We start from the raw sequence: 24,084 nt of genomic DNA, 5'->3' as shown, positions 1-24,084 counted from the left end.
TCTTCTAAAGTAAGCATTACATACAGCTCCCCACATATTCACTTGAAGTGTACTTCCTGCATCATGTGCTGTATAAATTCCACTCTCATTGCTAGCTGTAATATCAATCAACCTCAAGTTCCCAATTCAGGCTATTTCCTATCACTAGGAGGCAGTTTTAGGTTTCAAATTTAAACAGATTTGCTTCAGCAAGCACCAGGACAGAAATGACTGTAGGCTCCAGAAAATGGTGATGATATTGATAACGAGTCACAGAAAAGATAAGATTTTACAAGCATGGTCACTTAACTATGTGAAAGAGACATTTTGTTATTGGTGCTCATTTTTAGATGCCCTTCTATGGTTTATTTGGCTAATTGCATTAATGAATGCGATTAGAATAGTCTTGTGTGTACAGTGACATTTTTAGTGGAGATTCCAAACCATATTCTGCATACTTTACTCTTATTTTTATTATATATTTTTGTTGTATGTGTGAAATAGTTGTAACTCATATTATTTTGGGATTTTATAACTGTATAAGTACGCCTAGTATGTGTATGTATGAATGTGAGTTAGGGATCTTCGATTGTACACTCCTTGAGGGTTAGGGACTGATGTGAATGTACAATATATGTAAAGTGCTGCCTAAACTGACGGCGCTATATAAGTACCTGTATATACTGAGAACTGGACCTTTTACTTTACTGCAAATACTTGTACTGCCACTAGGTGGTGCCATAGAACAACTTATGATGCTGTATACAGCTATGATGTGGGTTACAAAAGGTGTATTTTGATGTTAAAACAATGGGGGTTTTAATTCTAATTATTTTGTTTGATCTGAGTTTCTTACATCATTGCTATTTTTACTGAAAACATCAAACGCGATTAAGCAATACACAATGCTGTGAATGCCCGGAGATATATTGTCATCTTGAGGTTACAAAGCCCTTGCCAATTCATGAACATGATCTCTTGGGAAAAAAAAAGGCAAAAAAAAAAAAGAGTAAGCCCCATATGTTTTTTTCATTGTCAGTTACTGAAATTTGTAGTGAAAAATTGTAATTAAATATGAGCTTGTAAATGAAATCATTTAAAAAAGATCAATGAACAATACGTTTTTCAGTCCTCCTTCTATTTTGCATCATTCCCAGCTTCATTACTATATTTACAATAAATACGTTCATGCTAAATACTCTCTCTGTTATAGTGCAATGAATACCCACAAATCATTTTTCAATGTTTCCCTTGTGCCTTTGTGGCGTTTGACTTTCACTTTAAGATATCACTTTCCTTTTTTTAGCCTTAACCAGACTTCATCAAATGACACTGCCAGTAATCCACAATGAACACGAACCAATACTACATTGGATGACATCATGGAGGAAAGGGCTAGATAAATACAAACTCAACATTTCAGGACTAGATCACATCTCCAAACTATACAATTGGCTGGGAATAGAATTTATTAAAGGTACACAACAGTGCAGAATGCCATTTTTCTATTTTAAATGGCTTGCACAGGTGTCAAACTGGTGGCCCTCCAGCTGTTACTACAAGTCCCATGAGGCATTTCAAGGCTGACAGTTATAAGAATGACTCCCACAGGCAGAAGCATGAAGGGACTTGTAGTTCCACAACAGCTGGAGGGCCATCAGTTTGTCACCCTTAGCTTAGGGGACACACTTTTCCTATTGGTTGGCTTTCTTTTAAATCCTGGGATCTGTATTGTTAGGGTGGCTGCTATGTTATTCTTATGTGGCCTACATCTGACTGTGAAAATGCATGTCAGGTTATTTCCAGATGCACTTCCCTGATTTTCTCTGCCCACATACATTGGAGCATAAGAAATAGTCTTTTTAACCAATTCAATACCAGACACTTGTACCCCCTTTCTGCCCAGGCCAATTCTCAGCATTCAGCACTGTCGCACTTTGAATGACAATTGTGTGGTCATGCAAGACCATACCCATATGATATTATAATTTTTTTCTCGCAAATAGAGCTTTATTTTGGCAGTATTTAATCACCACTGATTTCTTATTTTTTGCTAAATTTTATTTCTTCATAAATTTAGGTCAAAATGTATTCTGCTACATTTCTTTGGTGAAAATACTCCAAATTAGTGTATATTATTTAGTCTATAGGAAAGTTATAGAGTCCACAAACTATGGTATATATCTGACAATTGATCAGTACTGATGTACAGACGACCAATCTAATTTCTTGAGGCCTGAAGATGCCAGGATAGTACATTTAGCCCCAAATGAACCATTTGTGGAAAATAAACAGTCCAAAGGATTTAGTAGGAGGCATGGCGAGTTTTTTGACATTGTAATTTTTTGTCACATTTATTGGGAAAATGAACAAATTTAAAAAAAATTCACATTTTTTTTACATATTGTCACCATTCCAGTACAGAATTATCATATAACTGGTATGGGAGTGATCAGGGACACTGACTGGTGGCAGTATGTAAAAAAAAAAATTAGCATAGTAATTAACATTTTTTATTTCAATTTTTTGCTATTTTTTTCTTCATTACATTTTTCTTTTTTTTTACAATTTTTTTTCAATGCACTGTGACCAGAGCAATACAATGTTACCATAGTAACATTGTACTACTCTAGGCAAGTGATCAGGATTGTTTTTTCTCTACCTTCTATACACACCAGCATCATTGTTTTGCTTAGAAAGAATTAAAGTAGTTAAACCTTAGACATTAAATTTGAACAAAGCATATCCCTCTATAGTGTCTCTATCCAGAGCGCTAATGGTCTTTTCTGTCCACTGCCTTGTTCCTCTGCTATAAGCATGAGTCACATCTGACCAGTGTTCCTGACACCAAGAGAAAAAAAGGTGACAGGGGAGGGCATAGCCTTTGATTGACAGCCTTAGCTCTGTTCCTGTGTGCTGTGTGAAAGGGGGTGTTGTCCCTTCCCTCCAATCAGCTCTTCTCACTGATGTAACTTTAGCTCTGCCCCCTGGTTTTTCAGAGCCGAGAGATCCTGTGTAACTTCAACACTTTGCATGGATGTAGTGGAATGACAGATTTAGATAAACTGGTACAACTTTTGTAGAAGTACTTATTTTATCTCTGTGTATCAGCTTAGCCCAGTCACTTCACTGGGTACGTGTAAGGGTTTACAACCACTTTAATGTAGTCCTATATTAAAGGGGCCAAGAGGAGTGGGGGATAGACTGTAATCCTGGAGGCAGGGCTGACAACACTTGCTGAGGTGTTAGTGAAGAAAATGCATTTTGTTGTCAGCACAAACACAAATTTAGGACCACAATGGAATTCTGGAAGATCAGGTTATTTTTCTCTACCGACTTTTTTTTCTAACTAACATAATTCTCCGGACTTTTTAAAGAAATAATAACAATACTAAATATTTGTTTTTTTTCCAAAACAGAATTTACTCAGTCACATTGTTCTCTAGATAGTTTTACTTGTTGCCCTGGGGATGATTTTTAGGTGTTTACACATAGTCTGATAGTATAGTAACTTAGATAATTTAGTCTTTATCTGTCTGTAATCGAACCAGGTAAAATAGCTGGTAATTATAATAGCTAATTATAATTAAAATAACCATATAAAAACCATTGTGCATTATATTGGTTATTACAACAGTAAACAACCTCCATTCATTATACCTCCCCATTTGTCACTGTCCAGATACAGTATCATATCATATGTACATTAAAGCTATCACTATATATATTGTATATCACAGCATGTCCTGATGTTGGTTGCACAGGGAGACTGGGATGGCTTCACTTGACGCATTTTGTAATCTGATAATATTGCATCATCAGGAGTGTCATTGGAGGTAGAATTAATGATGAATTATAAAGCAAATAATACTGTTTTTCTGCAAACCAGCCCAGATTGCATAAAAAAACCCCAAGAATGGTAGGAGACTTTTTGTGGCTCTTTGATGTGATCCGGTTAGGTTTCATAGTTATTGTACCAATAGGCTAAGTATAGCAGCAGTAAGGTAATATTGAGAGCTACCATTCCCATAAGCCTGTTAGTCTTTATTACGTCTTTTTTTTTTTTTTCATTCTTTCTTACTCTTGTGAATTGGAAACCAGGATTTATTTCTTTATTACTTTAATCTCCATCTTCAAAAGCCCCAGGGGTGTGCCATTGGTTCCCTGAAGTGAACCTGCCAATTATGGGGTATCATATCAAGCCACACCACTGGTGTTGGGCGCATGGGGCAGACAGTTACTGCATATGCATTAATAATCTTCAGGGAAGCCTACCCCAACCTCACCTAACACCCGACCTCACCTAACAACTAACCTCCTCCACTCCACCCACCACTCCATCCCCCACAGCCATCTCCTCCTGTGCCACCTTCCCCTCCCTCCTAGATTGTAAGCTCGAAAGAGCAGGGCCCTCGAACCCCTCGTGTATTGTATTGTTACTGTCTTGTCTCATGTTATGTCCCCCTTGCTACTGTACAGCGCTGAGCATACCCTTTGGCGCTATATAAATACTGTATAATAATAATAATGTTGTAAGAAATATAGATTTTGTTTTATGAAACATGGAAATTCTACATATTAGTACATGCTTTGCATAAATAGTAGTTTTTATTTTGTGTTTTGCAATCCATTATTGTTCTTACCTCCAATGACACTGTCAGGGAAGCATTATTAACAGACTGCAAAATATGTTGAGTGAAGCCATTCCTGTCTCACTGTGGAACCAGCATCAGGACATGTTGTGATACCTATGTATACATAGTGATAGCTATAATGTACTGTATATATGATATCTCAATATAAAGGTGCAGCGCTAAACACTAAATATGCAGCATAAAGCTCATCATTATTATAAGGAAATGAGAAGATGCAGTTTTTTAAAAAATGTGCAGCATGAGAAAATCGATAGCATATACTCAGTATATAGGTATAGATAATCAGCAATACCAGATCAATCAAGAAAATAAACAAATAAATGTGCATAAATGATGTCACCAATAGGTGAGTAAAGTGCAAAAAAGTCCCAGATGTATTGCCCACGTGAGGATCCTGTATGATCCCGATAAGCATGCGTGGAGGGTTAATCCCAGTGGCAGGTGTTCAATGTAAATGAAATGCGCACTCACCAGAAGTGCACGTAAACACGCATTTGAGATATAACCTATCTCAATAGGTATAGTTTAGGTCATCCGCCTCCCAGATCAGGTCAGGATACTTCCCAGTCACATCTGCATGCAGTACTCAGGGGTCCTTGATGCATATCACCATAGGGGCTCACCCTTAGTGCGGCCTCTGCGAATGTCCTTCATGAATAGGGACCTGGTGTGAGGTCCTCAGTGGTTGCCCCCGGTGTTCGGTGGGTGAGTGCCCCGGCCCGGGCCTGTGTGCGGTGTGTGGCCCCGGCTCTCAGGCTCGCCGGACTAGCTGTGTGCAGAGCTCTGTGCGCCTCGGCTTCCGGTGTCATGGGCTGGCTGCACACAGCTAGTCCGGGGAGCCTGAGAGCCGGGCCCTGGGGCCACACACCGCACACAGGCCAGGGCCGGGGGACTCACCCACCGAACACCGGGGGCAACCACTGAGGACCTCACACCAGGTCCCTATTCATGAAGGACATTCGCAGAGGCCGCACTAAGGGTGAGCCCCTATGGTGATACGCATCAAGGACCCCTGAGTACTGCATGCAGATGTGACTGGGAAGTATCCTGACCTGATCTGGGAGGCTGATGACCTAAACTATACCTATTGAGATAGGTTATATCTCAAATGCGTGTTTACGTGCACTTCTGGTGATTGCGCATTTCATTTACATTGAACACCTGCCACTGGGATTAACCCTCCACGCATGCTTATCGGGATCATACAGGATCCTCACGTGGGCAATACATCTGGGACTTTTTTGCACTTTACTCACCTATTGGTGACATCATTTATGCACATTTATTTGTTTATTTTCTTGATTGATCTGGTATTGCTGATTATCTATACCTATATACTGAGTATATGCTATCGATTTTCTCATGCTGCACATTTTTTAAAAAACTGCATCTTCTCATTTCCTTATAATAATGATGAGATTTATGCTGCATATTTAGTGTTTAGCGCTGCACCTTTATATTGAGATTTGCATTGGAAGGTTCTGTTTGGTTGCCTTTTTAGGTGTTTCAGCGGCTATTTTTCTTTTGGATAGAGCTCGCATATCTACTTTTTATGTACATATGATATGATAATGATGAATGGGGAGGTTCAATTAATGGAGGTTGTTTACTGTTGAAATATCTAATGTAATGCACACACATATCCCATGGTTTATATTAGGGTATTTTGTGTTTAATTAGCCATTTTAATTGATGTATAAATAATGATCTTTTAAGATTTCACGTTGTTTGTTTGGTGCCTCAAAAATCCAACATTATCAAGTTCAATGAGTCATACACTGCTCAAAAAAAAATTAAAGGAGCACTTTGAAAACAGATCAGATGTCAATGGGGAAATATATCATGCTAGATATCTATATTGATATGGACTGGGTAATGTGTTAGGAACGTAAGGATGCTCCATCGTGTGATGGAAAAGAATTATCAACTTACAGAGGACAGAATTCAAACACTCTAAAAATAAAAGTGAAAAAATGATGCAGCAGGCTAGTCCATTTTGCTGAAATTTCATTGTAGCAACTCAAAATGGTACTCAGTAGTTTGTATGGCCCCCATGTGCTTGTATGCATGCCTGACAATATCGGTGCATGCTCCTAATGAGACGACGGATGGTGTCCTGGGGTATTTCCTCCCAGATCTGGACCAGGGCATCACTAAGCTCATGGACAGTCTGAGGTGCAACCTGGCAGTGTCGGATGGACCAAAATATGATATCCCAGAGGTGTTCTATTGTATTTAGGTCAGGCGAGCATGGGGGTCATTCAATGCTATCAATTCCTTCATCGTCCAGGAACTGCCTTCATACCCTTGCCACATGAGGCCGGGTATTGTTGTGCACCAGGAGGAACCCAGGACCTACTGCACCAGTGTAGGGTCTGACAATGGGTCCAAGGATTTCATCCTGATACCTAATGGCAGTCAGGGTGCCATTGTCTAGCCTGTAGAGGTCTGTACATCACTACATGGATATGCATCCCCAGGCCATCACTGACCCACCACCAAAATGGTCATGCTGAACAATGTTACAGGCAGCATAATGTTCTCCGTGGCTTTTCTAGACCCTTTCACATTTGTCACATGTGCTCAGGGTGAACCTGCTCTCATCTGTGAAAAGCATAGGGCACCAGTGGCGGACCTGCCAATTTTGGTGTTTAGTGAGCACAGGGCCCACTGGAGGATGTCGCCCACTCAGGCCACCCTCATGAAGTCTGTTTCTGATAGTTTGGTCAGAGACATTCACACAGTGGCCTGCTGGAGGTAATTTTGTAGGGCTCTGACAGTGCTCATCCTGTTCTACCTTGCACAAAGGAGCAGATACCGGTTCTACTGATGGGTTAAGGACCTTCTACAGCCCTGTCCAGCTCTCCTAGAGTAACTGTCTCCTTCCTGGAATATCCTCCATGCTCTTGAGACTGTGTTGGAAGATACAGCAAACCTTCTGGCATTGGCACGTATTGATGTGCCATCCTGGAGGAGTTGGACTGCCTGTGCAACCTCTGTAGGGTCCAGGTATCGCCTCTTGCTACCAGTAGTGACACTGACCCTAGCCAAATAGAAATCTAGAGACAACAGTCAGAAAAGATGAGTAGGGAAAAAAATGTCAGTGGCTGGCACCTGTAAAACCATTCCTGTTTTGGGGTTCTTCTCATTGTTGCCCATTTAGTGCACCTGTTATTAATTTCATTAACACCAAAGCAGCTGAAACTGATTAACAACCCCCTTTGCTACTTAACTGATCAGATCAATGTCCCAGGATTTCATTGACTTGATTCTATACTCTGATTATAAAATTATCAAATGTTCCTTTAATTTTTTTGAGCAGTGTATGTTGCTTGATTGTACATAGTGAAAGTCAGATTTTTTTTTCCTGGAGTTCCATCTTTAAGGTATAGTGAGGAATTATTATTATTATTATTATTATGAATGTGTTACATGCCCATTTGGTTTTTGATTGAAAATATAATCTATTTTTTCTTACTTTTAAGGCCATGTGTACACCGATATGCATATTCACTTTTTTGAGCAGTGTATATTGTTGATGGTCAAAGCAGTAACAATTCTCCAACTGCAGGCTATTCAGCCAACATTTGAGTGTCTGGTTTAGGATTCCTTTTTATAGTTATGCTGTTTATTGCATTTTTTGCATTGGTTAAACCACCCAGCATCTGCTGCTAGTACTAATTGTCTTTAGTTGTTGATTCATTAAACACATAACATAAAACCGTCTGTGATCCACTGAAAGACAGTACATATTAGCTGTCTGGAATATATCGGATTTCATTTGTGGGTGGACTTTTAAAAAAATGTATTTGTTATTTAGCTTGAGTATAGTTGTCCTTTTTTATTGCACATTACACTGTGCTATAGTTAAAATGGACCTGTATGTCTAAAATAAATTACCTAGTGCAGGATTTTAGCTATTGCTGCAGAATAATTTGATGTCATGTTATAAACAGGGTGTGCCATGCTATTCAAATACTTTTTCTCCATTCAGTGAAAGACTCAATTATGAAGAACAACCACAAAAAGTTATAAGGAGACAAACATTGCCACTGCATGTGTTTTACTTCAGCTCTTGTGTATAAAAGCTCCATTAGCACTGTGTTTATAACTGTGAGGCAAATTACAACACTCTGACTCATTTCAACCTTCTATTTAGTAGACTAAGTTGCTATTAACCCATTGGAAGTGATTTAGAATTTCTTGCATAAATGTAGTTTGTCTATAGAGAGGCACATTTTTAAGACTTTGTGCCTATAATATGGCAACTCCCACTGCTAATGATTTTGCTTTTCTGCCTGTTCCATAGATTGGTAGAGGATAAGAGGAATATTGTACACATGGGCATTAGATAACAGGTGTCTGTGGGGCATATTTACGAAACAGTGGATGTGACATTCACTAAACATTTTCTACAAATGATTAATACTTTCATAGTTGGTAAGATTGAATAAAGACATCAGTTCATCCAATTCAACCTGTGTGGGCGTGTGTATGCATTTATGTTTTTAACATGTTCCTTATCCCTTTATATTGGTTACACTAAGATGCCTATCTAAAGGTTTTTTTAAAGTGTCGATACTTCCTGCTGACATCACTGACTGTGGAAGGGAGTTCCACATCCTTACCATTCTGACAGTAAAGAACCCCCTATGTAGTTTAAGGTTAAACCGATTCTCATCCAACATCATTGAGTGACCATGTGTTCTCTTGTGTGACCTGAGATAGAAGAGTTTTCTCCCTATGCTAGAATCACCATTTAGATATTTATGTATTGTGATCATATGTCCACTTAAGCATCTCTTCTCCAGGAAAAGAAGCTTAATGTGTGGAGCCTTTTCCTCCAGCCCCTTATTAGTTTATTTATTTGCCCTTCTCTGGACTCTCTCCAATTCCAACACACCTTTCCTGAGGTAGAGAATAAACAGGTGGCGCACACACCTAGTGCATTATCCTAGTGCATTATCCAAGGTTTATTGAAAGGAGTGAAAAATAAAAACATACTCACAGACGAAGCATGTATCTAAAACATTTGCATAATGACTGTCACGACCCGCGGTCACCGCCACCAACAGGCGACAATCGCACAGCCGCGACTAACAGTAATACGTCACGCCCACGGCGTCAGACCCCAGACCTTCTCACCAAACTCGTGACCGAAGGGCCGGCCGATCCAAAACCGCGGTGTGACGCGCGTAACAAGGCCCCACCCAGCTGCACCCTACACAGCGATTGCCCAGCTAATGGACTACAATCGGTGCCTGCAGCCTGGATGCGCTTGTTACTGGGTCAGGTTAGTTACGCAACTAACCCTATACTGCCACCACCACTTTTATCGGAGAGTGGGAAACTCCCGTTACTAAATATACACTATAATGATTGAAATATTGATCTATATAGCACGGCCCGCGGACCTTGCTATACAGAGATATACAAACAGTAGCGTCTCTTCAAAGGCAGGGATTCGTGAATTGCAAGTAAGCGCTTAGAAACAGTTTAACACTTTCAGAAAGAAAGATTTATTACTAAAAGCGTTGGATGCAAAATAAATATGTACAAAGAGATATCACAAAAATATATATATGTATACAAAGACACAGCAAACATAGAATAGCGGGAAAATACAGGATAAGTTACTTGCCTTGCCTGGTTTTAGCAAATTCAAGTTGTGAGCAGAAAGCTTCTTTGATCTCCCCTTGTTACGATGTTGCTGGGAGATCCCTGTGTGTGTGTGTCACAAACTCACTTAAAAGTCTTAAAAGCCAAAAGGGGAGGGGGGGCTCTGACTTGGGAGTGGTCATTGGGGAACTCTACACTAAATTACTAGCTTCATATCCCGTGATATGAACCATACAGTTGACCTGAGGACTGGGCACTTATTCTGGTCCGTTTGATAATGAGTGGGCTTACATAGTTTTGGGTGATAAAAATGACACCTCTGCCCACTGGCTGGCTCCACTTCTCATGTCTTCCTGGTTGTTTCACACCATTTGCCAGGAGATAAAGTCTGCCTCACAGGAATGCAGGGGGGATGTGAGGATTCCAGGAAGACCTCAAATACACAGACAGAACACGAAAACGAGGGTTGAGGGGGAACTCCGCTCCAATTCTGATGAGCAAGTTTGCCACAATGACGATGGCCACAACGGCAAGCAAGGCGTTCCAACTGTCAGTGCGGTCAAATGGCTGACGCTTTTCGGGGACGAATCCCTTTCCTCAGAGCTACTGACCAGCCTCTGATGCAGATGTGTAGTGGATGGATCATGGGAGCCTTGCTGGTGATGCTGGTCACGCACTGACAGTTGGAACACCTTGCTTGCCATTGTGGCCATCGTCATTATGCAAATGATTTTTAGATAATTGCTTCGTCTGTGAGTATGTTTTTACTTTTCACTCCTTTCAATAAACCTTGGATAATGCACTAGGTGTGTGCGCCACCTGTTTATTCTCTATCTAGTGGCTGATCTCCCCATCTGAGGAGGGCTGCACCCCTGAAGCACTTCCTTTGGTTGTCGCTGTCCTGGTTCCCTTGGCTTCCCTTTTGGCTGTGCATATCCTGAGGCACTGGAGAGTACATACGACACCTTTCCTGAGGACTGGCGACCAGAACTGAACAGCATACGCAAGATGCGACTGAACGACAGTTTTGTAGAGTGGAAGAATTATAGCTTTATCTCTTGAGTATACCCGTTTTTAATATTCTCAGGGCCTTGCTTGCTGCAGCTTGGCATTTCATGCTATTACTGAGCCTATCATCAACTAAGACCCCCAAATCCTTTTCCATCCTCGATTTCCCCAACAGGTTCTCCCCCTAGTGTGTAGCCAGCATTCATATTATCTTAGCTCCCAAATGCATTGCTTTACATTTCCTTACATTGAAGCTCATTTGCCATGTAGTTGCCCACCCCCTATTTTATTGAGGTCTTCTTGTAAAGTTTCAATATCCAGTTGTGAAGTTGTTGCCTTGCTTAACTTCATATCATTAGCAAACACCAAGATTGAACTACTTATACCAACCTCTATATCATTTATGAACAATTAAACAGAATTGGTCCCAGGACAGAGTCCTAGGGCACTATCACTGTAATTTAAAACACATTCACGTGCAGTGAATGTTTGATAAATGTCACCTTAACTGTTTTATTAATTAATTTGAAATGTCAGAAAAACTGGCACTCAGCTACGGATTATTATGAATGTTCATCGATTAAAAAAGGTGTACAACATTTACATTGAGGAAAAACGAAGTAAAAATTCACTTTGAAAGTGAACATGCTCTACTCCTTTTTGTAAATTAAAGGATAGGTTCACCTTTTAAAAAAAAATAATAAATGCACATTTTTTGCAGGTAAAAAAAAATTAGCATTTATAATTTTTTTTCTAAGGAGCCTGCAGAGCATTGCACCTGCGATCTGCTGGCTCCTGCAGACTCTCAGAATAGCCTTGGATTTGGGCAGGCAGTTACCTGAGATAAGGAAGAATCAATGAACTATGAGAATGCTCACAAGCGCCGTCGAAGGTCATTGAGAACTACAAGCTGTCAGCCACAATGGCTGCCGATACTTGTAGAGATTCATTCACAGGAAACTGTGAATGAATGACGTGGTCATGTGGGTAGAGCCCCACACAGCTGTGTTATTTTCAAATTGTGACAGAAGGTGTGGGGAGAAGATCCCCCGCCTGCTGTCACAGGAAGGGGGGAGGAAAGGCTGCAGATGCTGGAACATGTTACATATTCCACCCTATAAATGGCTGGAACATGTAACATGTTCAGAAGGTGAACTTATCCTTTAGAATGCATTGGCTGTTGTGCCTAATGTGACTTGAATAATAAAATGCAATTAAAGGCTGCAAGCATGGGCGTATACCTGGAGGGGTGATGGGGGTCTTGTGCTGGAAGGGGGAAGACAATCTTGTCAAAGATGCACCATGCGTAGCACCTTCCTGGACCCTGCACTCTGTATATAGGACCCTGCACTCTGTACATAGCACCCTCCTGGACCCTGCACTCTGTACATAGCATCCTCCTGAACCCTGAACTCTGTACGTAGCATCCTCCTGAACCCTGCACTCTATACATAGCACCCTCCTGGATCCTGCACTCTGTACATAGGACCCTGTACTCTGTACATAGCACCCTCCTGAACCCTGCACTCTATACATAGCACCCTCCTGAACCCTGCACTCTGTACATAGCACCCTCCTGGACCCTGCACTCTGTACATAGGACCCTGCACTCTGTACATAGCACCCTCCTGGACCCTGCGCTCTGTACATAGGACACTCCTAGACCTGCAATCTGTACATAGCACCCTCCTGAACTCTGCACGTAGCACCCTCCTGGACCCTGCACTCAGTACATAGCACCCTCCTGGACCCTGCACTCTGCATGTAGCACCCCCCTGGACCCTGCACTCTGCATGTAGCACCCTCCTGGACCCTGCACTCTGCATGTAGCACCCCCCTGGACCCTGCACTTTGTACATAGGACCCTCCTGGACCCTGCACTCTGTAAATAGCACCCTCCTGGACCCTGCACTGTGTACATAGGATCCTTCTAGACCTGCACTCTGTACATAGGACCCTCCTAGACCTGCAAACTGTACATAGGACCCTCCTAGACCTGCACTCTGTACATAGCACCCTCCTGAACCCTGAACTCTGCATGTAGCACCCTCCTGAACCCTGCACTCTGTATGTAGCACCCTCCTGAACCCTGCACTTTGTACATAGCACCCTCCTGGACCCTGCACTCTGTACATAGGACCCTGCACTCTGTACATAGCACCCTCCTGGACCCTTCGCTCTGCATGTAGCACCCCCCTGGACCCTGCACTATGCATGTAGCACACTCCTGAACCCTGCACTATGCCTGTAGCACCCTCCTGGACCCTGCACTTTGTACATAGGACCCTGCACTCTGTAAATAGCACCCTCCTGGACCCTGCACTCTGAACATAGGATCCTTCTAGACCTGCACCCTGTACATAGGAACCTCCTAGACATGCACTCTGTACATAGCACCCTCCTGAACCCTGAACTCTGCACGTAGCACCCTCCTGAACCCTGCACTCTGTATGTAGCACCCTCCTGGACCCTGCACTCTGTACATAGCACCCTCCTGGACCCTGCACTCTGTACATAGCACCCTCCTGGACCCTGCACTCTGTACATAGGACCCTGCACTCTGTACATAGCACCCTCCTGGACCCTGTGCTCTGTACACAGGACACTCCTAGACCTGCACTCTGTACATAGCACCCTCCTGAACCCTGAACTCTGCACGTAGCACCCTCATGAACCCTGCAGTCAGTACATAGCACCCTCCTGGACTCTGCATGTAGCACCCCCCTGGACCCTGCACTATGCATGTAGCACCCTCCTGGACCCTCCACTATGCATGTAGCACCCTCCTGGACCCTGCACTCTGTACATAGGATCCTTCTAGACCTGCACTCTGTACATAGGACCCTCCTAGACCTGCACTCTGTACATTGCACCCTCCTAGACCTGCACTCTGTACATTACACCCTCCTAGACCTGCACTCTGTACATTGCACCCTCCTAGACCTGCACTCTGTACATAACACCCTCCTGAACCCTGCAGTCTGTACATAGCACCCTCCTGAACTCTGCACTCTGTACGTAGCACCCTCCTGGACCCTGCACTCTGCATGTAGAACCCTCTTGGACCCTGCACTGCACGGAGCACCCTCCTGGATCCTGCACTCTGCACGTAGCACCCTCCTGGATCCTGCACTCTGCACGTAGCACCCTCCTGGACTCTGCACCTAGCACCCTCCTGGACCCCATACGTAGCAGCTTCCTGAACCATGCAGTCTGTATATAGCACTCTCCTGGTATTTAATGCCCCTTTAAGATCCTCCCATACGCTGCGGTGATAAAGTCCTACACCAATTTTTCGAGAAAAAGCCATGGTGATTACTAGGATGGTGGTGGTTGGGAACTTAAGGGGGGGCATGCCATGTGTAATTACCAGGAGGAGGGCACCTATCAGTACCTAGAGGTGGGGGAGATCTTTCATTACTTGAAGGGGGGAGGGCATGTGTCTTAACCAGGAGGAGGGGATCTCTGTTTTTACCTTGGTGGGGTGAGGCATTTGATTTGTTACAATTGGAATTGGGGGGCAGAACATGTGTCATTACCAGGAATAAGGGTAGAGGGTTGCCGATTTTTACCCTGTCCATAAATGTCCAGGAATGGCAACCGCTGCCCGTAAAAACAAAATATGGTCACGGGTCGACTTCGGAACGGTGTGTGCGCAGTTCCTAAGGTGGCCAAATGGTGCTCAAGTTTAGGGTGGCTCGGGCTCAGGACAGGCACGGTGACATCACGGTGCTTGGCACCTTTTCTGAATTGCAAGTCTGAATGCAGGGAGGGGAGTGGGAGCGCCACCCTAAGACTCAGAGTTTGAAGTGGTGGTGGTAGCCGGGGGGCCCAGGGCAAATTTTGCATTGGGGCCCACAAACCTCAAGCTACACCTCTGGCTGCAGGTTAAAGAGCATTCTATGCATGAAGGTAAAAAAAAATCTGTGTGCAGCAGTGACCCCAGCCCCCTCAATACTTAACTGAGCCCCATCGAGATCCAGCGATGTGCAGGACAGCCTCAGCTGTCCCGTGTCTCTGCCGTCTTATTCGCTGAGACAGCAAGCGGGAGCCATTGGCTCCTGCTGCTGTCAATCACAGCCAGTCAGCCAATGAGGAGAGAGAGGGGGTGGGGCCAAGTCAAGGCTCCACATGTGAATAGACACATGGAGCAGCGGGCGACCACATAGCAAGCTGCTTGCTAAGGGGGCACCTGATTGCAAGCAGGAGCCAGGAGAGCCTGTGGGGGACCCAAGAGGAGGATCCAGGATGTTCTATGCAAAACCACTACACAGAGCAGATAAATATAGACATGTTTGTTATTTTAAAAAAAAAAAAAATGAACCTTTAGTATCGCCTTAACTTGAACAAAATATTTGAGCCATAAATACTTTTTAGTCTTTTGTTTTATCTAGGCCTAATTATAAACTAAATATGTTGCTTTTGCCTTTAGTATCAGATCTGTTGTGTTGCCTACAATATCAGTGTTGGCTCCATGTGTCATTTTTGTAATACAGGAATAAAATTAAACCTAACATCTTATTCCACTATGGAAAAATAAAAAGAGCAATATGTACTCTACTGATATTGCTTAGCTACTAATCAAAACTCATCATTTGTGATTTGTTGCAATGGGTTACAGCACATTTTTACATTATCGTTGCATAAACACGTCTGGAGTGCCAGGCATGAACGATTGGCATCTTGCGGCTTTACGTGCTAAGCTAGGCATAATAGGGAAGCGTCTACATTACAGAATGATGTTTCATGAAAAAGAAAGAAGATTGACCTGTTATATGCTTTAAACTTCCAACGTGTATTAATAATTAACACAAACATGAATACATCATGTACTCACTACACAAATGCATAGTCAAGAGTCACATACCATTGTATGATTAGCTGTGCCCTTTTCATTATACAGATATTACAGTTTACTAAAAATAAACTGATATCTATGTCAAATTCTAATACAAAGTGTAAATCATAAGTACATTTAAAAAAGAAACACACTTTGTTTACCGCCTAAAAGAACGTAAATGTTAAATATTCTATTGGAAAAGTTATGTATATTAATTTTCTCTTTTTTTTTTCTTTTAGTGTAAACAGTGAACAAGTTATATTGTTTGTGTTCAAGTGATTTTTTTTTTCTTCACATCTGTTTAACAGGAGACCATTTGATTAAAAGGTTTTGCAATTTTTATGCTCAGTGTGATTAAATACCCCACGGTTCAGGGCCCCATTGGAGCTGCACCTACGACAAGTCTTATAATTCCACCACTAGTTCAGAGAATTGCATTTCCCCCTTCTGTTTTCTATAAAGGGAGCATCTTGATCTCTGCAAAGCTAATTGAAAGGCAATGTTGTTGAGACAGTAACTGTGAGTCACGTACATAAATTTTCCTGTCGGTTAGAATTATACTAGGCCAGGCCTGTAATCTGTTGGGATTAATACCCAATTTAGAATTGATTATTTTGATATAGAAGTTGCTCTTGGGTCATAGAAAGGTCTTTTTATGTGTACTTGTGCTTTACCAATACAGGGCAAAGAAACAGGTTAAATTTAAAGCGTAACTTGACTTCCAGGTGTCCTTTGTGTTCCTCAACCCAGAGGTTCCTCAGGTAGTATACTTATCTGTCCCCACTCCTCCAACTGAGCACAACACACCTACTGCTCCAGTTGTCTCCCAAATGGACTTTTCTTCTTCCACCCATGGCTTTAATTTCTAAAGAAAGGCTATCTAATATGCACCCCCCAATAGTGTGCAGGGTTTCCATAGGAATTAATAGAAAAGTATATTGATGTGCATGCATTACCAAAATGAAAAATGTTCTAAACAGACCCATATTAGGTTGAAAGTAAGCTGAAAGTAGTTTGAGTGCATTTAACCATTTCGCTGCCAGAGCCACTTTTGCAGGGTTTTTTTGCACGTTTAAAAAATAATTAGGCCTGAAGATTACGCCCGATACATTATATATTTTCTGAAAGCAAACATCCTAGAGAATAAAATAGCGGTAGTTCTAATTTTTTATGTTACACATTATTATTGTATAGGTCTAGAAAACACAAAATTTCAGTAAAAATCATACTAAAGTGAATTTTAGAGCAAACAAACACAATAAATTACCCACATTTTTGGGAAAATATAAAAGACGAGGTTGTGCCGAGTAAATGGATACCCAATGTGCCAAAGCTTAAATTTGCGTGCGCATATGAAATTGCATAAAACTTCAGTACCCTATATTTTCTATAGGCAGCGCTTCAAAAGGCCCTATAGGTCATGTTACATGTGTTTCGCAGTTTACATTTTCACGCGTAGTCGCCCCAACATATGCGTATATGTTCTCTTTATTGAGACATGCAGGGTCTAAAAAAGACCCTGCATGTTTCCTCTGGGCTCCATTAGATGTATTGCAATGCAGACCACATTGCAATACATCTTTCTTATTCTAGCCAGGAAAGTGATAGCTGTGACCCAGAAGTGACGTCATGGACATCGCCTTCCAGGTCACAAAGAAGGGGAGGGGAGCAGATGTTTGTCCACTCTCCTCTCCATCTGCCCTGCACCCGCCATGGCTCTCCCTGGGCCCACAGATGGGCAAGCCTGGTTACACCGAAACCAGGAACTGTGGAAGATGTTGGCTGTAGCAGAGCTGCCTGACTGCTTCCCCCTGACAGGCAGTAGTCTGCCTGTCAGATTTATACACAATCCCAGTGGCCGCAGCCACTGGATTGTGTATAAAACCCCCAGCTGTCAGGGACCTGGCAGTGAAAGGGTTAAAAGATAACTATATGAAATGTACAGCAAACCTTCAGGACCCATATCATACCAGGGTGGTCTATTGTGGTGCATTCAACTCATGCATGTTATGATGTGCATTAATGTGCATTGTGTTAAGGCAGCCTATTAAATTTCTAGCATACCAGAATGGACTAAAATTCCCTCCTGAAGGATTTTCTTTAGGGCAGTGCACCACAAGCCATGTAATGCCGATTGGCCCATTGCCGTCACATGGGATGCAAGAAGGTCCTGTGTAAATCTCTATGCTCCCAATAGTGAATGGAACCAAGAGAAAGTAAGTATAACATGCTTTAGGTGTTGGCTTTAAAGTGGATATGTTGCTTTGCCCTGCCATGTACAAAGCACAGCTTTGCTTTATTTATATGTACATCCAACATTATTGGTTGCTTGTTATTATCAGCTAATGTTTTTGTCTATTTCAAAGCATTGTAGATATTCTTCCCAATGGTCTTGGCAAAATGCCTGAAATATGGTTGGTTGGTTTAACTGCTTAATGACCGCCCGCCCACAATGTAATGGGGATGGCAGCCCATGCACAAATGTGCATCCCTCTGCCATCGACCGCTGTGATTGTACACAGTGGGAGATGGCCAGCAAGTCCTGGCCAATGATTCATGGCCGGGACCTACTGATCGGCTATGTCCAATCACAGGCCAGAGAGGGGATAATCTCTGTTTCTTATTCTTGCAAAGCAGCATCTGTTCGTAAAAGAAGCACATATTACACACATTACACATTGTTAGGCACACATTTAACCCCTTGATTTCCCTAGATGTTAACCCCTTCCAAGCCAGTGTCATTAGTACAGTGACAGTGTATAGTATTAGCACTGACCATTGTATTATCAGTTGGTGTCAGATGGCCCACCACACTATTGCAGTCACATTAAAAGTTGCTGATTACTGCCACTAGTAGTATAAAAAAAAAGATTCCAATTTATATATACCATAGTTTGTAAACGCTATAACTTTCATGCAAACCAAACAATTTACACTTATCTTATTTTTTTTTACCAAAGATGTGTAGTAGAATACTTTGTGGCCTAAATATTTGAAGATTTTTAAATTTTTTTATTGGATTTGTTTTACAGCGGAAAGCAAAAAGTATTGTTTTTTGTTTTTTTTTCAAAATGTTTAATCACCGTGGTGATTAAACACCACCTAAAGAAAGCTCTATTTTTGTGATATAAATATAAAAATGAATTTGGCTACAGCATTGCATGACCCTACAATTACCATTTAAAGTGGTGCATTGCCAAATGGCAAAAAATGGCCTGGTCATGAAGGGGGTAAAACCTTCTGGAGCTGAAGTGGCTAAAGTGACACAACGATGAACTGGAGGTGATCTGTGATCAGCTGCACATGTGTTGTCTACCAGTTGTCACCAGATGCAGGACCTTGTCTGTGAAATGCTCTCTGAATTGTAATCTGCACGAATAAACACGTATACATAGTTGAAAGCAATGAAGCCATGCCATCATACATTGTCTTGATTTGAGAGATAGTGTTTTGCTGTGGCCACCTATGGCTTTATTTCTGTGTAGCCTACATAGGCCATGGCATAGGATATCAGGGCTCCCAGGGGCAGAAGAAGGCAAATCCAGTGTATAGCAAAAGCTTCTAGAATGCCACCCTAGATGCCAGGGAAGGAGGATGGGGTTGTTGCTCTCCCTGCTCAGTTTTTTTTGCATAATTGTTGGTTAAAAATGCAATTGCCCATTCAAGAAAGTCTTCTTTTTTCTTTTTCCTTTTTAATCTCTTTAGTTGAATAATAATATGATAGTTTTTTTGACCTGCGGGTATTCCTGTACATTTTTTATGATTGCATGTTTTAGGCATAGACCCAAAAAGTAATTAACAATGTGTTTATGCTCTTTAGTTATGAGACTCCCTGCCCGAGAGTCAAATCTTTGTGTGTGACTAGGTTTTGCTATTTAGAACATCATTAAACTGTGCCAATCATTTCAGATGTGGGAGATCTGTAGAGCTACTTCATGTTAAAAATATTATCTTTTCCTATTGTGGCAAGCCTGGATTATCCTGAGAATTTGCAGATCTCTTTTTGTTGTGTGTGCCTATCAACTGGTGCCAGACTCGGGTTAACTGTAGTATTTGTACTGGTTGATAGACATTTTAGAGTTATTTTTAAAAGGCATTGGACTTGTACACTTCCGTGCTGAGACAGGTCTAAAGGAACAGCCCGTGTTTGCCCTGCTTTTATTACACAGTAACCACACATATGTTAAACAAAGCTAAAGTGTTTAATGCAACCGAAACCAAACTTTTATTGTACAACAAGACAGTGGCTTTGTGTAGAGTTTTGGTTACCTCTTTTGTCTTTTATGGATTACTATAAAAGAGTATTTCAGGTGATATAAGGGATAGGGAACTCAATTTATTCTTTATAATTGTTCTGAGAGCAGCTTTGTTATTTATGTATGTAAATAAGTGGCATAAATGAAAGTTAATTATGTGAGTACGCTATGAGTTGAACATTAATTTGTTTTATGCCTAGGGGTCAGGCAGTTAAAAGATTTTTATACCAATGATAAGCTTTCCAAAATTCACAATTATGTGTCTGTTTTCTTGTGATGGAGGGACAGGTATTATGAAGGACAATGTCAGACACCCTTTATATGCTTTCCAAGAGATTCAACAAACCTGAAGCATTGAATACACAGATTAAAGGGATGTATAGTGATTTGGCACATTTTCTTTATGGTCTTTTTTTTAATTCGGTAGAGATTAAAATTTGCATATTAATATTATACAGTCTTCTACTCAGCCAGTAGACCGAGCTATAGGCTGTTTTTACATATTCTGCTATTTCTGTTTTTAGCTTGTGTAAAGAGTGACTGGTTTTCTCATCAACCACACTGAGCCATAAAGCAATCAGCATCTGCTGTTCTGTCACTTTAGCTAACCTACAGTGCTCTGGGAAATTTTTCTTATTTGTAAAACATTGTGTGTTAGTGGATGCTCTCTGAACTATAATGGGCTATGTTTTGTTGTCTTTTTTTTTTTTGTTTTTTTAAGAATTGTACTTTGGAGGGATTAAAACTAGTGGTGGAGCCTAGCAAAGCCAAACTTAGGGATAAGAAAGTATTGTCTTAATCTGTGGTGTCCAACCTGCTGCCCAAGAGAGCTATGAATGTGGCCCAACACAAAATTATAAACTTAAGTAAAAATGTTAATATTTGGGGAATTGTTTGTAAAAATGCATTTACACTTAGCAAACACATGTGAATGAAGAACAATTTGGCAGTGTCTCTTTACTGGACTTATCTATCGAAAACAAAATATCCTACTCTTCACAATCGGTTCATGTCATCAGTTTTTGGCAGCACCTATATTTCGGAGCAAAAATTTTCAAGGATGAAGCTCATGAAGGGCAAAATTAGAACCAAAATATCTGATGAACACCTTGAGAATTTGCTACTACATCAATTGAACCAGATATTGATGTGTAAGTTTTTATAAATAACAGTGTCAAATGTCACACTCGTTTTATGTTGCCCTTTTTTACTTTTATAATAAAAAATATTACAAAAAAATGAAGTTTTATTACTCAGCTACATCTATAGCAGTGATCATTAACTTGTGATCTGCCTGCATTTTTTCTGCTGATCAGCTATCCTTATTGTTAGTGTATTTTATGTGCGGCCCAAGACAAATCCTCTTCTTCCAATGTGGCCCAGGAAAGTCAAAACTTTGGACACCCCTGGTCTAAATAGAAGAGGTATATACATTATTACTTGAACCTTGGTGTGCTTTGTTTATTCCTGTCAGATCTGTGCAGTAATCCAGTGTGAAACTTTACCTTTGGGCAGGAGCTGCATGTAATAAAGACCAGTAAATGCTGCTCTCTGTCATTGTGCCAGGTAACTGGTCTTGTTTCTGCTCCCCTCTTGTAGTTTTCTGCATGCAGCCCCTAGTGGGTGACCTGCTGGGTTCCCTTCACAGCTCTTCTATCTGCACAGGGTGTGTGCAGCTCAATGATGATGTCACCACCACCTTTACAGGGTAATATCTGGATTTCCATTGGCATTTGCTGCACAAAAAGTAGATTTATATCCCTTGTGGATATTGAGGAATATTTTAAAATACTTTTTTTTTTGCCTAGAGTTTAACTTTAAAGTGGTTGTAGATGCTGAAGGTCTTATACTTTCATGCATTCTATGCATGAAGGTAAAAAAACTTCAGTGTGCAGCTCCCCCCTCAGCCCACTCTAATACTTACCTGAGCCCAACCTCTGTCCAGCGATGTGCACGAGATCCTCTTCTGTTTTGTAGCTGGCCAGATTGGATCCGAGGTAGGCGGGTGTAAACGGACACAAGTCTGTTTACACCCGCTGATCCATAGGGGTGAATGGACCATCTGATCAAGTCCACTTGAAAAACTGACGGGTGGACCTGATTGGACTCTTCATATGAAAGGGGCCTTACAGTCAACATTTTTTTTTAAGTTTATAAGTTTTTAATTTGTTGTTTAGTCACTTTTACTATGTATAAAAATCTTTGTTTTGCAAATAATTTAACACCAGGTGCATTCATGATAACCATATTAGCAATAACTGTTTGCTTCAGTCTTGTTATAGATATAGATTGCTAAATGTTGTCTCAATGCCAGAAATATCCAGTGTTATCAGACAAAAAACTATCATATAACAAATCAATATGTGCGGATAACAGTGATGGTCCTTAAATTGTCTCTGTTTCTGTCATCATTTTATTGGTTTTGAAGGTAAAGGTAAGTAGCTCAGAAGTTTAAGTGGCACAAGTACAGGAGGCTGTATTATTTTAATAGCACTTAAGAATGTAAATGCAGAATGAGCTGTTTTTACCCAGTAAAATTGCTCCCTTATGCCTTAGTTCAATGACATGTCAATTCACTGAAACCACTTGATCCCATTCTGGATTATCTGAATTAAACAGAAAAAATGAATCAACTGGATACCAGCTTCTTTGTTTCATACCTTAGTGTTATTTTTCTGCAGTTGATGAAAATATTTTGTGGTTACGTATATACAGTACATGCACTGAAGGTAATCTGTGCTTGAGACTTTTATAAAGCAGGACAGCAGCAGAAAATACAAATAAAGCACTTAAAACACAGGAGAGTTAAGCCCAACTCCTACATTGCAAGTACATGGAAAGCTAAAATAGCAACAAGTCTGATGATGCCAGTTGGGCATTACTTCTAATATTTCCAACATCACTGGAAAATCTAGTTCATCAATGGTTGTCCTAATAATGCAAGCAAACGTTTTTGACACTTTTAAGCTATAAGCAGTAATCTCTTATAAATCACTGTAACCATATTATTTATTGTGCATTGTAAAACTCTGGATAAAATACCAGCATCGTAACTTAGAAGTACTGTACCTAAATATTTTTAATACTGGACCAGTTACAGACTATCTGGTTTTGTTGTGTGTTCCTTTAAAATGAGCTTGAAGTTGAAAATACATGGGAGACATTGTTTTGGGAAGATGATATCCACCTAGTGACCAGAGAACTCAAAATGGTGATTTACTAAAGGAGTAGAACGTGTTTACTTTGAAAAGTGAATCTTTTACTTTGCAAGGGCATTTTCATTTTAAATACATAGAAGGGTACACACTTGAGTTTTACAACAGCTTCTGACATCACTTTATTAAATAAAATCCAAGGTAAATACTAAGATCACAGAAATGAGAGCATTCATCATGTTCCTGGACTGGGTCATCACATATTTTCATCATTGTGGTGGAAGGAGCCCTCTAAAAACCTTCTGTTGATAAAAGTATCTAATCCTCCTTTGAGGGACAAGTCGTTTTTCTCAGAGCCAACCCACTTATAGCCATTCTTGACTTTTTATAGTCCTAATACAATATACATTTACCCACAGCCACTCACTCTGCTCCATTCACAAAGGGACAGGGCTACAGTGAGAAGGCTGACCATTGAGACCAGCAATGCCACATCAGAGTGAAAACAGTAATATAAGCACAAGCTACAAAAATTAGCTATACTATCATTCAAAAGCTACTATGATAGCAAA

The 24,084-nt window shown here is 41.0% G+C and overlaps 1 protein-coding gene across 1 annotated transcript in view; it reads left to right on the top strand.

Annotated features, from left to right (window-relative positions):
• Window positions 1-24,084, top strand: part of KLF12 (KLF transcription factor 12) — a 122,172-nt gene that overhangs the window by 78,596 nt on the left and 19,492 nt on the right. The gene's annotated exons all lie outside the window — the stretch shown is intronic.

The sequence above is a fragment of the Staurois parvus genome, unplaced genomic scaffold, assembly GCF_062004578.1.
Source record: "Staurois parvus isolate SC_StPar_1 unplaced genomic scaffold, SC_StPar_1.0 ptg000243l, whole genome shotgun sequence".
Lineage (NCBI taxonomy): Eukaryota > Metazoa > Chordata > Amphibia > Anura > Ranidae > Staurois > Staurois parvus.
The sequence above is the reverse complement of the archived record's forward strand: the minus strand, read 5'-3'. Positions and strand labels throughout refer to the sequence as shown.